The following is a 16,655-nucleotide window of genomic DNA, read 5'->3' as shown; positions in this document are numbered from 1 at the left end:
GTGATTTTTTAAAAATCAGAATTTTTATAGGGAAATATATCAAAAGGGTTCTTTAAGATAACAATATCCACTCTTTTAAGGTGTGTTTTTATGTTTTAAAAATAAATTTAAAGATTTCCTTTGTAAAACTTTGTTTAAGTCACAGAAATGTCAATTTAGCTTAACATGGGCCCTTTAACAGCTATTCATTATTATCTCTAATTATTCTCCGACTACATGTTTGTACACTGTGCTCCCCTGGTTGTGCAGTGAATCATGGGATAGCCGTCAAACCCCGTCATCTGTCGAGATACGTCGAATGAGTGCACCCAGTGGAAATTAATGCTGGGATTATGCTAATCCAAATTGAACTGTGAAGCTAAGAGGCTCGGCCCAGTGACCCCTTCGTCTCACACAGGCGTACTGACAGATCGAAATACAGTATATGTACTCAGGCAATACATACTGATGTACGCATATGCACACACACATAGACAAGTCCATCGGCCTCTTCTGCATGAGAGGAATTTTAATTTAGTCATCAGCACTGCGTCCTATTACAACACATAGACATACGAGTGCACAGGCCACCGGTTTCTCCAGCTGTGACTGCTGAGTGGACTCTTCTCCTACTGATGAAGAGCTACTATTTTAGTGCTGAAAGTGCAGGCATTTATCTATCACCAGCACTTGTCACACAATGGTCCTAATTGTGCTTACTTATCTAAAGTCAGGAGAGGACATGCTGAGGGAGAGAAGTGTGGCTCACTCGAGAGTAACTAGTTTAGATATCTCTGCAGCTTTTAGTAACCTGTGCACAGTCTTTACAAGGAAAACTGAAAATAGAGCTGGTGTAGTGAAAAATAAGCCTCCTACAGGCGCATGCGCACTAATAGCGTAGTAAATATGCACATGTATATGTATAATATTTCGCTACCTTAAATTTTCCTACTAAACACTAATTATAACCCGAACACGAACCCTAAAAATTAAAGGAAATATTCTTACCTTTTTTCAACATGATTGATGCGCATGCACAGTTCGCCAGATGTGCATGCCCGTTGTCTACCGTAGGAAACTTTCAAGGTAGGGTTATTCTACACTACACCGGTATCTAACTGAGGGCACAGATTTCTAATGTAAAGCACCGGTTCCCAAACAGAGGTACATGTACCCCTAGCGGTACAGGACCACATTGTAGGGGGTACTCGGAAAGATTTAACAATTTATTTAAAAATAATTGGGAAATATTCCAAGTTCCTTTTTAGGCTATTTTTTGGACAAATTCACCACAAACTAACAGTACTGTTGCTGAATAAAAAACTATATTGTCTTGTAATTTATTGAAACAGGATTATTTTATGCTGTAGAGGCCATTTTATTACACTTCTGACAATAGGGGACAATAAGTAGCTACATTTTACTAGGGATGCATCGAATATTCGGCCACCAAATATATTCGGCCGAATATTGAAAAAAAAAAGTGACATTCGGCCTTTGGTTTAGTGAGTTAAAAGCAAGGCTGAATAGTAGCGTGTGACTCAATGAAGCAATGGATACGTCTCCTCTAGCCACTGCACCAATCCGGTTTTGCTCCGCTGTCCGCCGTAATCCACACCGGTTGTGTTTTGAGTGCGCCCAGATCCACTCCGGATGGACGCCTATGACGTCACGAGACAGAGCAGTTCTCATGATATTTATATAATCACGCGAGAATGCAGTTAAATGTATGTGTTATGAACGCAACAATAAACAGATAAACAGGTCAGCATTCCTAACGAAGGAGTATAAGAAGGATGGACTCTCTGGTTTTGTGATAGCCACATTTTTTAGCAACAGCCAACAGAGAAGAGATAAAACTGCACCATTGAAACATGAACTAAAAAGTTGCTGCAGTTTACAGTGCAGTTACAGTCGGTTTTATTTATTTATTTATTTTTCCAGAAAAGTGTGTGCGCGTTTCTGCAGAACCAGAGCATCAGCTCCTCCTTTCCACACACAAACACAGCCAAACTCTCTCCTTTCCTTTCTCCGTCGTCCATCACCGCGTAAAAGTTGGAAGCCTGGACGGCTACTGCTGCTGCTCTTTTTCATCATACCTCCCCTTTAATGCACTTTAATTAATTATTTTTTTTTTTTTTTTGGAATGCATGTTTTGATTTATTTGAAGGGCTAATATAAATGAAAAACTTTGTTGTGCTTTTTTGAAAAGCAAAGGCTACGGGAATATTAAAAAAAAAAGTCATAATATTCAATATACATTTACTTTCTTTAAAAAAAACATGTCTAAAAAAAACAACCGCATTCGATATTCGGTATTATTTGGTATTCGGCCAAGCGTTCCTATATTTTACAAACATGGCTGTATTTACTTATTATTGATGTAATTACATAAAAGTGCATGGTATATTTTTTATAAGAAATAATAAATTCCACTTTAAATTCTACTAATTGTTTTGAATTTGTAGATTAAGCCGTAGGGAATCAATGTTTGAGACACAGTTAGGGGCTTAGGAGAGCCCACTGTTTCACAAATGAAAAAGAATGTGCAATTATGGCGAGGGTACTTATGATAGGAAGAGGAGTACACATGATTTCACAAAAAATGCAGGGGGTACAAGGAACAAAAAAGATTTGGAACAAATGGTGTAAAGAATAATAAGTTGACTTTACTTTAAAAAAATTAAAAATAAAAAATCTTAAATGCTAACTCGTTGCCTTAAAAAAAAAAAGTAATTTTGTCAATCAAATCTAATTGATGTAAGTGAATATTATTTATAAATTAATCTAATCGAATTGCTCTAAGTCAACAAGTTTGCATATTTTTTTTTTTAAGTAAAGTAGACTTTTTATTCTTTACAGTGTATCAAATGTGATTTATATGATTATTAAACATTATTTAACTGTTGTTTAGTGACAAATACATTCATTTAATGCCACTTGTCATGTAGGGAATAGAAAACTGTATGTGATGTAGGCGTACTAAAATAAACAAATCATTCCACAGCCATAAATAAAGATAATGCAGAAAGAACCAATTGAATGGCGCAGTAAAGTAATATGGCTTAAATGGTTGGTAATAATGAATAATAATTAAAAAAAGAGAACAAAAAAAAGTAAATCACATTTAGCTCTCAGCATTCAGAAATTAATCAAATGGTCTAAAGTGATAACTGCAAATAATCATTAAAATAGTGCTGAGTGAGGGAAAGAACAGAATCTAAAAGACTGAAAATGGTATCTTTGTCATGCAAAACCAATGTAGAATATTAAAAGAAGTTCAACAGAGGTATTCCAGTTGTCTAAAACAATGGCAGCATAACTTTAGAAAGGAGTTACAGACACTTAAAGTCGTGCTCTCCTTGTTAGTCCAAAATGTAAGTGTTTTGTAAGGTTTTTAAAATCCATAGGTTGTGGTTTTTGTTGGACATTTGTTGTTAAACAATAAAGAAAGAAAGAACAATGATAAATGGGATAATTTTCTACTGAGACAATCTGAGTATAAAGAATTCCAATCTTGTCTTCATGTGAAAAAATGCACAATGTTTTTCACACAATGAGCCACAGCGTGCCTGATTTGGGGCGATATCAAATAGAGAAATAATAGGAATTAGCCAAAGAATGCAGGAGACTTGGTAAACAGAGAGGTAATGGAGTAATAAGCAATAAAAAAATGCCTTAAAAGATGTTTACTGCCAATGAAACAAAATGAGAAATCATAGGATGTAAACAGGATGAATTCAGAGCCATAGAAGCTTTCATGGTAAACTGACAAATACATTGTAGCATCAGTACAGGATCTGTCAGACTCTGACATGAAGGCAGACTTAGCACATGTGTTCGATCCATTACAATTCCATCATCTGTCACATGCCAAGAGGAAGAATCCAAGGCAGCAGTGAGACGACTGAAATTCAAGCAACACGTGATGTAAAAACAGTGTAGTCTTGTGTGAAGGTATTACGTTATAATATTTGGTGTTTATCAAATGAAATTTGCAGGAATAAGGAACTCCCGCTGCCCCCCACAGACTCCACGCATGTGAACAAGGTGTCATGAAGGCTGATATTAAGTGTTGTTCACAAATGATGACACCTTTCACTAAATTATGACAACTCCGGAGTTATGTTGGCATTTTTTAGGTTAGGTGGAGGGATCTAGTTGTTAGGTAGTGTTAAGGGTTTGGGTTAGGTGCATTGATTATTCTTCTTCGATGAAACCCCCTGGTCGGTTCTGGACTGACACATGTTACTCGGGTTTCTCTGATCCATACACCGTTCATCAAAGAGTTTGTGAAGGTGTATCAGCGTATGGTTAGGGTCTTCACGGAAAATCCTGTGTCCAGGTAGTCCGAGTCCGAGACAAGACCTTTAAAATGTAATTTAGAAATGGTTTTGACTGAATGTAAATAGAATTAAAGCCATTAAAAAAAAAATATATATATATATATATATATATATACAGTATATATACACAGTGTTGCGTGGTAACGACGTCACTGACAGTAACTAGTACTGTAATGCAATAATTTTTTAAAGAAATAACGCCGTTACCATTACAATATGGTGCGTTTGTCCATCACTTTGCTAGCTGCAGTGTACTTCCTGTTTACAGTGGTGCTACATATTTTTGCGGGATGCCGTGCCAAACACAGTGAAGCAGAAAAAGAAGAAGCATTGTCAGCATGTTTCTGTTTACATCACATGCGCCAATCATGGCGAGTCAATGCGAGAGCAGGACGAGCTTCTCAGAGTAGAAATACACGTATTATTTTTGTCTCCAAAAGATGCATCAGTGAAGCTAACCTAACACTGCGGCTGGATTTTAACGGACTGTGATTGTTTTCCAGGGAAAGGTCAGCCAAACTATTGCACGGTATGTTGTTGTAAATATGCAGCCTGTCGCTGCTGCTGAGTCACTGCTAACAGAAGCTCATTAGCCTGATATGTTTAGCATTGTGTAGCTGAGAAAAATGCTGTGAATTTGTTTTTCCACATTTATTTTCATAAGCATTTTCAACCGCAGAATGTGCACCTGGAATATGCACAGCTTACTTTACATTACTGTGCTAAGGCTGAAAAATTACTGTTTTAATTTTGGAGCAGCTGTTTTGTGCTTTATATGCACAACCATTATGGTTGTTTTATAGCAGTTGATCAACAGTGGATTATTATATTATTACAGCACGAATATGAAGCTGTATCGACACAAATGACCCAAAATAAATAATACATTCTTTAATTCTAAGTAACTCAACAGTCACTTTTTCCAGTAACGCATTACTTTTGGGTGTAAGTAATTAAAATATTAACTGAGTTACTTTGTGGATGAAGTAACTAGTAACGGTAACTAGTCACTTTTTTTCAGTAACTAGCACAACACTGTATATATATTAGTTGTTTTTAATCAAACCTCTTCAGAGGGAAGAGACTATTGACTTTTCTCATTTACAAAAATTTGCCTTCTAGTCCCTCATTGGAGTTCAACACTTCTTTGTAGAAACAGGACAAAGTCTGAACAAATCGAAAAATTAGCTGAATGAGTTTCCATGTTTCAACCCCTCGTCACAGAGAATGTCCTTTAGCACGACCTCTGACAGATGATAGCAGACAGCTGACAGATTATATCATGATAGGTTCAGATGTGCGCCCCGCCTCCACTTTAGCACATCTTTATTATATCCATTTCCTATTTTCACACCGAGAACGCCTTTCTTACGTTGAACGCTGATGATATTAGCTCAACGTCTCTTTGACATTTAAGTGGAAAAAGGGCCTCATCTGTTTGGCAGCGTGTCTGCATTCGTACACAGCAGACGGAGTGGGTGGTGGTGTGTTGTAGACAACCAGACAATTCCACTGAGATGGCAGAGATGGAGGGAATGAGAGGACAAGAGTGTTGAAAGAAAAAGACCAACAACAAAGAACGAAAAGAGCAAAAGGTGAGTCATTGAAGTCGCAAAAGCAAATAAATCTCAGACACTGAGAGACAGAAGAGTAGGAGATTCATATCTGTCCAGCTTTAGGCTGAGGCTTTTAAATGTCACTGGAGAGACAAGCTAATATGTGAATGTCATTCAAGTCCCACTCTGCTCTTTAACATTCACTTATTTTATTATCAAGAAAAAACAATGCCAATACAAGTACTGATGAGTTGAGTAGTACATATCGAATTAAACATATAAACCGTCTCAAGATTCGCGCCAACTACAATGTGTGTAACACACATAATAATGCAAAAAATATTGGTAACATAATTGATAAATACGGGTCAAAATGCATGTTTTCACTCATTCACATGTATTATATACTGTTTGGAAGCTTAGAATTCTCCGTTTTTAACCATGCGAATCATTCTAAGACACAATCATCACAGCAAACATAGTCAAGGATTTTGTCAAACAGCACTGCTCACTTTTAAAGTGATGCCATGTCTTACTAAAGCCACATATTCCGTCAAAAGTGGTCTCAAAATCTTCCTAAGACATTCCAAAATCCAATGAATCCCAGCATTTAGTCCAAAACATATAAAAAAAACTGCTGAAAAAATAAAACATAGCATCCTATTTATAAGAAGAAGCTCCGCCCTGATTTCTTCTCACTTTTTTAGCTTTGTGAGGCTGACCATGTCATAAAAATCCTCATTTTTAGATTAATGTTGTGAATTTATGATAAAATCAGGTCGGCATTCACTTTCTGCTTCACTTTTTCTGCAGTACCATAAATGAACTGCTGGGGACAGTGTTGCTTCAACCAATCAGCTGCACTCAAACAAAGTAGTGCATGTTTAAAGCAGCAGGTCAATCTTATTACCAGCAGATCTAATGATCTCTATAATAAGGGCTGAACATCCTCCGTCTCTGTCGTCTCTTCTATAGCTCTCTCCCTACTCACTGCGATCTTCTTATTGTGTAAAAACTAACTTAATTTAATCAGTACTCATATCAGCTTTTTAAAAGTAATTATTTATGATCAGTCGATAGACTTGGATATTATCAGCTCTCCACACTGTTAGATTTATCTTTCATCTCTGAGAAAAACAGTGCAGGAACTGTCATCACTGCTTGTATTTGTAATCCTTTATCTCACGCCTGATGTTGAACATTGTGGACGAGTCATCAATCTTTTGGGGGATTTAGGCACAATATCTTGACAGAATCAGAATTGTTCGTATCAGCTCCAAGAAAACGTTAAAACTCAGGCTTAGATTACTTTATACCTATAGAAAATTGGTTTAACCTTGATTTTTCTTTGTTTCACCGTCTGTATCACTCTCTTGGGGTTTTTTTTCTATGTCCAAGCCTTCATCTTTCTCCCCCTGACATTTTTCTTCTTCTCCTCCCCCACAACTTCCTTCCTCTCCCTTCATTTAGCGGTGACAGAGGATCATATCCTGTCTCCAGGGATAACTATGGAACTTAATGCAGGTCAGTGATACATCAAGGGATGTCCTACCCTGCTTTAACCCTGTTAGTCATTGACACTGTCAGGAGTCAGTGACTAACTCAATCTCCGGGGTGTGTTTTATATACTCCATGCATGAATACACCTGTAATGGGTTTTTTTTCCACAGCTTATTTTAATTTTAAACCAGGGTAAGAAGTTTAAACTTCCTAATATCCTTTGGGTCAATTTGACCCCATTAAATGTTTATCATTCATCATTTATATTACTTCATATTTCATGACTTTTCCTAATTTGATGGGGACAATTGATTAAGCATAAAATTATCATGATGATATTTTTTCAATGTGCTGAACACATTTTACACACATTGGTGTTCCCCTGGGGTCAATTTGACCCCAAGCTGTTTTAGCTGTGGAGAACTAGTATGTGTGTGACCCATGTTTGGCCTTATATCCCCACATCTGCAGGTGCAGAGTTGATACTTTTGAGTTGATAAATGACATGGAACAGCGCTTTCACAGTGAAAGTGGCGTAGAGGAGGATGTGTCTGAGACAAAGAACTTTTTAGTGAATAACCCCAAATATGTTCCATAAAAATAAGTAATAAATAATAACGTGTATGAGGGGAAAAGGGGGTTCCCAACATCAATCAATATGGTTCATTCTGTGAGAGTCATGAATGTGCACCTCAAATTGGAAAATATTTGGATGAAAGATTTTCAAGATTCACTAACTCTAAAACTGAAAGTTTGACCTGATGGTGGCGCTGCAGGAAAGGTGATATCATCACCACAACCAATAGGGTTCATAATCTTGTGGTCATTAATGTCAGTGAAATTTGAGCAGATTTGGATGAAAACTATTCAAATTCAAATTACAGTAACTAGTACAGTGCCAGTCGGAAGTATGCATTCATGTGGGAGCATAAGTACAGATGTCAATTATGGCCAAATGAGAATATATTTAAAGGTTAGATGTACAAAGAGGTGTACATACTCTGTACTCTGTAGTGTTATAAAGGGGTTTATTTGCAGGTGCAAAATAAAATAGTGTGTGTGATTTCTCTGGTTTAATTTTTATTTTTATTTTTTTTTTTTATGTATTTTTCTGTAATGTATGTTTTTTGGAGTCATTATGCATATTCTTATATCTTTCTGTTGTCTTTTTGGGCATTTTTTGTTTAATTATTTTTTATTTGTTACCATTGTAGTGATTCTGGAGTCATTTTGTGTATTTTTGGAGTTTTTTTTTGGTGTAGATTTGTGCATTTCTGTTGTCATTTTAGTGTATTCTGAGTCATTTTCATGTTTTTGTTGTCATTTGGTGTATTTTTCTGTAATGTATGTTTTTTGGAGTCTTGTGTTTTTGTATCTCTCTGTTGTTTTTTAATAGTCTTTTGTTGCCATTGTAGTGTAATAGAGTTGTCATTTATGGCCAAACGAGTATGTGTTTTGAAGGTTAGATGTACAAAGAGGTGTACATACTCTGTTACTGTTATGAAGGGGTTTATTTGCAGGTGCAAAGTAAAATAGTGTGTGCGATTTAACTGGTTTAATTCTATGGGACATGTGCATGATAAATGTGTTGGTTTTATTTACTCATTTTTTTTTCATTTGGTGTATTTTTTCTGCCATGGATTTGAGTCATGTGTATTTTTGTGCACTTTTTTCTGTAATTATAGTTTTTTGTTGCCATTGTAGTGTAATACTGGAGTCATTTTGTGCATTTAGGTAGTCATTTGGTGTATGAATATTTATTTTTTATGTATTTTGAGTCATTTTCATATTTTTTGTTGTTTGGTGTATTTTTCTGTCATTTTTTTTTTTTTTATTGGAGTCATTCTGTGTGTTTTTGGAGCATTTTTGTATATTTTTGGGAATTTATGTTGTTGTTTTGTGTACTCTATAAATAAATATTGTTTAGTTTTTTTGTTTCATTTTACTCAATTAGTATATTTTTTATTATAAATACTGTGTGTGTGTGTGTGTGTGTGTGTGTGTGTGTGTGTGTGTGTGTGTGTGTGTGTGTGTGTGTGTGTGTGTGTGTGTGTGTGTGTGTGTGTGTGTGTGTGTGTGTGCGTGTACCTCTATCTCCTCCGTGCGTTACTCCACACGTGCGCGCCATTATGCTCATAATCCGTCAGGTTGTTGAGAAAAAAAAAAAAAAAAAAGAGAAAGAGAGAGATACACGAAAGTACCACAAAAAATAAACGTTTTTGCAACACAACTCTCTCTCTCTCTCTTGCGCAGAACAAACGTTAATCATAGTGAAGCCGTGTTGTGGAGCCACAAAAACGTTACATTCCTCTGTTTTAAGAACCAGATAGTTTGGTCGGCTCTCTCACTCGTGTGTTTACAGTCCGTGTCTGCTTGGCTGTGTGCGCAGCGATTGGCTCTGGCCGCACACGTGACTTTTGCTCGCGTGAGGAGCTGTGTAGTGAAATAGATATAGATGGTGCGCTAGCGCCCCCTCACACCCTGAGGTCAAAAGTTGAATAGGTTTCATTTCTGAAGTGAAATAAAATTAAAAAAAACATTTTTGAAATGACCAAATTACTCCAAAATAACAGATACACACACTCGGGGTATTTGGAACCCGCTGACCGAGTTTCAGGTTGAATTTGCACCGCGTCTGGGAGATATTTGTTCCACACGCACGCACACGCACACAAACAGGCCTCCCTTGCTTTTCAGTCAGATTCTAATTTAAAAGTTCGTCCTGATGGTGGCGCTAGAGATTAGGTCAATGTTTCATTATCGAGGGGTTTATCATGTATCAAATATACCTAGGGTCAGATTGACCCCAAGAGTAAAATGTGTTTGTAATATTTGAGGATCATAGGAGGGTTAAACAATGCAAATGAGTTGAAAATCAAAGGTCTGCTTGGACATCAGGACACATTTTCATGAAAAAGGGGCTCTTCCTCTCTCTGTGAGCCAAGGCAAGTGTTTCCCATAATGCATCTTGTCTCTGTTTGATCGCAGTCAATAGGGATTACCTGCCAATATGATGATCTTCATTAAAGCTGGTCAGCATTAAATGCAGTTGTCAATCAGCCTTACTTTCGCCCCAATGTTTTTTCTCCAATTTTTTTTTTACTAAAGCAACAATAATGCAAAATTAAATAAAGCAACTGTTTTTGAGGCTGGCTTAGAGACTACTACTCTGAACACAGACAGTAATATTATTCCACTTGGTTAAAACTTGAGTTTCCAGAGTTAATTTCTAATAACAATAACACTTGTAATCATGGTTTTAACAGGCTTTGTAATCAATAGTCACGTTAAAAACAGTTTACTGTAATTGTCTAACATCTTAAACTGATGGCCTGGAAAATGATGAAACACAATCAGTGTTTCACACACATTCATTCAGTGGTAATGTGTTCACCATGCTGTTTTATCTAAAATAACTATTTATGAGCAAAAGATTTCTTTGTACTCAAATAGGTACCTATAAAATGGCAGATGCATGGTTACTATTCCGCGGGCATAGCCTGCAGCCAGCTTTAGTTGCTTCGTCAGCTATTGCAAAGTTAAAGGCACCCATGAGCAAACTGTGCAGGTTTTATTGGGTTCACTAACAGCTTTTACACCGACGAAAAGTATTGCTATTTCTTTCCAAAGGAAGGAGATAAAGTTTATCATCACACCTTAAGATGTGTAGTGTAGACCAAACATAATGTAACCACAGCATAATTAACAAATATATTGGATCAAGAAAAGAAAAGCAGAAGAACAAAATGTGCTGTAAAGTGTTTTAGACTAAAACAGTTGTTATCAAACTTTTTTGGCTCAAGTACCCCCTTTTCTCTTATTTGTGAATCCAAGTACCCCCTTTGTCTGATGACAATATTTTGCAGAAAACTATTTAAAAACAACTGTAGATCATGATTATGGAATGAATGACTGATAACACGCATTTTAAAGAATCTAATTTTGTAAATAAGGAGAAAGAAACAATATTTAGTGCAGTGGTTCGCAACACTTTTTTGGATCTGGACCCCATTTTTATATCAAGAATTTCTCGTGACCCCAAAGACATTTTTTTCCAGAATTCGTTTTTGATCATGTTTGAGCTCAGATATTTTGTTTTACTGCATTTTATTTGAACTAGATTCACAAAGGGCATATAGAGAAATACAGTTTTAATTTAAAAAAAAAAAAAAAAAAAAGGATATTAAATATTAAAATATTTTCACTTTTTTTAGAAATTTCAAGCGACCCCACATGGGGTCCCGACCCCAAGGTTGAAAAACACTGATTTAGTGGCACCTGAATAGATGTATTTCTATAGTTTTTTATCATTTATGGTCATCTCACGCCTGGGGTGGGACCAACACTGACTTCATTTGTTAATTTCTCTCTCTCTCTCTCTCTCTCTCTCTCTCTCTCTCTCTCTCTCTCTCTCTCTCTCAAGTACCCCCTGTAGTGCTATCACATATCCCTACGGGTACACGTACCCCCATTTGAGAAACACTGGACTGAAACATAGACAAAAACATATTAAGTGAATTGTTAGCTTTGCTACTTGCTTTGCTACTTGCTGTGCATACGTGTGCGTGTTGGACTGACCTCTAATGTGTAACTAGGTAGTTGTCCTGTAGAAATGACCAAACAGTGTACAGCATCATGCTAAGCGTATGCTAATATAAGCAGCACATGCAGCATCTGCATCCTCAAACATTTAGCAGCTCTGCAGGGAACCGCAACAATTGAAGGAGCACGGTTTTGTTGCCGACCCTGAAATTCAAAATTGGAAGCGCGTCAGTGAAAGGGCATTGAACAGTGGGAGTCCATCCATTCATCCATCAAGTTGACAAAAAATGATGCTTCTTTGTGTTTCTATTAAGATTTCTATTAAGCTTACTTTCCTGCAGCGGGCAGTGCATTTCAAATATGTTTGTACACAGGTACAAAGGCTGTATTATCATATCTATTCTTGCTGTCGTTGAGAAGCAGCAGCACAAAAGCACAACCGTTTTAGTTAGATCATTGCAGTGTTGAGACATTACTTTACTAGTTACTGCTTTTGAAAACTAACTTCACCACTTATTGCTTTACTATTTCATAATTTACCGTGTAGATACATGGACAAACGTCACACAATCTGAGCATAGTGTTTATGGGTTGATTGATTGATTATTGATTGATTTTTCTACGTTATTAATCCCACAGCAGCAAAACACCGTTTTTACAGCAGCAAACAGATAAAAACAAAATGTTAAATATACAATGTGAACCAAGTAAATATTCATAAAAATCGATATGTGATAAATGTGAAAAATATTTAAAAAATGACTTAAAAGTGTGTGAAAGACAGAAAACAACATTTTCAAGTTGTGCTGCTTAATGGCATGAATTATAGTAAAGTTGTTCTGTTACCAATATTTTAAGTGTATTACTTTACTTTGTTATCCAAAAAAAGTTATATCGCCAATTTAATGCATTACTTTATAACACCTTGACTATTATGTTGTGTTTTTTGGTAGAACTGAAAAAGCAATCGTGTACTTATTTGGAAACTATTGAAGAGTAACTCAGAGTAAATTGGAATCTCATCAAAAAATAACCCGTAGTTCAATGAGCTGACGTCTTTTCCCTGGATACAAAAAAAACAAATACACAAGAAACACCAGCGACTGGGGATATTTGACAAAAAGAGAGTCTCTAATAAGCAACAACCATACTACTCCATGTCTAATATACAACCCAGCGGGGCTGAGCCATTCACAGTAACTGGCCATTCCAAACACCCTACTGGGACAATGGAAGGATCGTAAACAGAATGGATCACAGTCACAATGGTTTGGAACAATGAGTAGCAACTTATTGTCTGTTCCACACACTTGCCTCACCTGTTCCACCCCAAAACAGACTTTATAAAGTTAGTGCTGCATCTCTCTGAAAGGAAATTTTAATTGTGTCATTTAACAGCTGCAGACCAAACAGAGGAAACGCTGCAGAATCCCAAAGTGGCCGGAAAAGGGGATGGACAATGAACAGATATCAAGGAATTGGGATTTGGAATATAATAAATAACAAATACATCTTATATATTCACTCTCAATCATTGTCCAACACTCTATTTTGACTGAAAGGTCCACACAGTGTATGGACAGTTGAAAATTAAACATTTAACTTTAAATTTTTAAGCCAACATATCTTATCACCTGAGCCAGGAGGATAACGGTTAACGATAAAAACTATCCTGCCTTTTTTAAATCACACCAAAATAATATCAAGTTGGACGTCCCTTTGCCTTCAGGACCGTCTTAATCAAGGTGGTGGAAGCCATTCTCTGAAATGATGGTCCATATCAGCATGGCAACATCTCACAATTGTAATCTAAGGACAAATAGGAAGATGACTTGTAATCTCAGAGAACAACACTGGCCTGTGGGGACAAGACGCAGAGAAGCACGGATGACTGATTCACTGATGTGCAGTCTGTCTGTCTGCCAGGTTGGTTTATTGCTTGAGGAAACATGTGCACATCTTTTCAGTGAGAGTTACCAGGTGGAACACCGAGAGGGAAAAACCAAGCGTACCCGACGCTTCACCCGGAGGACAAAGTGTTTAAAACCTCCTAAGGTGTGACTCCCTTTACTGCTTCCATTCATAACTCGACACACAGAACACATCTGCAAACTTGTCTCTTCTATTTGTATTTATACTGAAGGATTATTTCTGTATTTTGTAACATTTTTCTCTGGTAGACGCTGATAATCTGTTGCTTTGGTTTGAACACAACACACATTGGCCACGTTTACATGGGAGCTTTAATTCCCCTTTTTATTCAAAGTAAAAGTTAAATCCCCTTTAAAATGACCTTATAAACACTTAATTCCAAATGGAAATGTAATTCCAAATTAAACTTAAATCTGAAATAAGTGGCTGGTTTATTCTGATTTTAATTCTAAATTAAATAATTCCTCTTTCTTGTAAATATTTAATTTCGCTTTAAGTAAATTTCAGTCGTTCTGCGCATGCTCGACCAGTCGCGATGACGTGTGATGACAACATAATCCAAGATGGCTGCCCGGACTAGAGCCAAGACTATTTATTTAATAGCAGCCTTGCAAGACATGGATGGATATCGTGAAAAGACTGAATAGATGGAAGCATAGACATGAGGACATACACACAGACTTATTACACACACAGACAACGGCAAATGTCACTGGCTTCATTGGACGGGTGATACTAAAAGTACAGTATTGTGTTTTATTCCGACAGATGTGAATACGTCACGTTCGCCCCCTGTCCAATCCGAACACTTCCAACCCCCAGACCTAAAGCGGAAAAAACCTATTTTCAATCTATACCTCAATTCTGAATTACTATTTCCATGTAAATACAAAGCAGACCACTTTAATTCTGAATAATTAATTCCAAATTAAAAAACATCATGTAACCCTGGCCGGCGTGCATATGACCTCAAGGTCACGGAGAAGCTAGACTGCCCTGTGATATATGGCTAAGACATGGTTGTACCAGACACCTCTTTGAACAAAGGAGGGCCAAGCCATGAAGATACAGAGATAGATGCAGACACGGCTAGAGATACAAAGACACACAGACATAGAGAGACACAGACTTCTTCCTCTGGCCACCTGCGCGTGGGCTTAGTCGACTAAACTTTGCTTGTGAATAAACCACAGTGAAATTATACTACTCTTGTCATCTGTCCTCTGAGCTGTTTATAATTAAAAGATCCAGGGGAAGAAGGTACTGAAAAACCTCACAATACTGTCAGATAAATGCAGTTTGTTCTTTTAGTTGTGCACCCAAACCAACCAATGCTGCTGATAGCAGAGCAATGGATGTGAAGACTTTAGGACAGCAAACCAATCACGTTGTAAAAGCCGAGTAAAAGACGATCAACGTGTTCCACCTATCTATAGCTGTACTGCTTTGAAGGAAGGCAATTGGAACAAGCAAAGGTCAAAAGGGGGAAAAAGACTTGTAATTGTCGGATCCAGTTGACAGGAAAGCAAAGAGTAGTCGGAAAGGGAAATAAAGTCATATATGAGGAGAGACCTCACAGAGGAGGACAAAAGATAAATAAAGATACCAATCATAAGTAAAGGGATACAGCCGACTAAGAAATGCTTCTGTGGTTTAAATGTAATTGTTCCCAGTTCAGAAAAACATTTTATTTGCTTTCATATATCTGACTACAAGCTGTACAATAAATAAATAAAAAAATAATAATAATATGTCTCAAGACATTTAAAGTGGTCTTTTGAAATGTCACCAGCAAAATGGAATAGCATTGTTTATGTGGCACATGTAAGACTAAACACCCAAAATATGTCAGAGGATTTGAATAAAAAACACTTTTGAAAAGGTTTCAATTATTTTTTATATTGAAAAAAGCCAACAATGTAAAAGCTATAGTTGCCATTACCTGACTCTCTCTATGCTATATATATATATATATATATATATATATATGTGTTTTTTGATTTTTATTTTAACAAAAGATTTGTAGTACTATGCATGATAGCAGGTCTTTAAAAGTCAGATCTTCATGTAAGTACATACAACGCAAAACCACAAATGTCAAACTGAAAATCAAAAAGTACACCATAAATATTACAGGGAAGGTAATTGGCTGATCTGGAACCCCTGTGTGGAAACAGGAGGAACTATACTAATCTTTTACACACACATACGAGACACAAGACAGGGTGTGAAGATACAAACAGGAATCCAATCTAAATGACAAAGATGAAACTTTGAAGTAAAAACTAACAGAACATAATATAGAAGAAAATACTGATATTAAAACACGAGAAACAAAAACAAAGTAAAAACCAAACTGAAACATGGTGCCACGCCCACAAACATGTTACAAAACTACATTAAAAAAAAAAAAAAAACAATTACTAGGCAAGTAAGGTTGCCTGAATGCAGACAAACTAAGTTGCTCACAAGCGACTGTTAAAAGCAGTGGGATCATAGAAAAAGTTAAATACAAATATTTTGCATTGAAATAATGTGGCATAGGGACACAGAGAATTCCCGTTTTGGCTTTTGTTAAGATTCACATTCACTTTACTTTATCCAATTAGGATCAAAATAAAACAAAATACATTTGTAATCTCTGCGTGATCAGCAATGCAAATGGTTTAAAGAAAAAAGGGTATATTTCTGTGTATTAGTCTTAATATTTTCAGATATAACCAAGTGAGGGAGGTTAAAAAGATGTGACGACGACCTGACATTGTTACTCTTTTTCCTTTGATCTTGTGAAGCCTTTGAA

Source organism: Gouania willdenowi, chromosome 6 (assembly GCF_900634775.1).
Source record: "Gouania willdenowi chromosome 6, fGouWil2.1, whole genome shotgun sequence".
In the NCBI taxonomy this organism is placed as follows: domain Eukaryota; kingdom Metazoa; phylum Chordata; class Actinopteri; order Blenniiformes; family Gobiesocidae; genus Gouania; species Gouania willdenowi.
The sequence above is the reverse complement of the archived record's forward strand: the minus strand, read 5'-3'. Positions refer to the sequence as shown.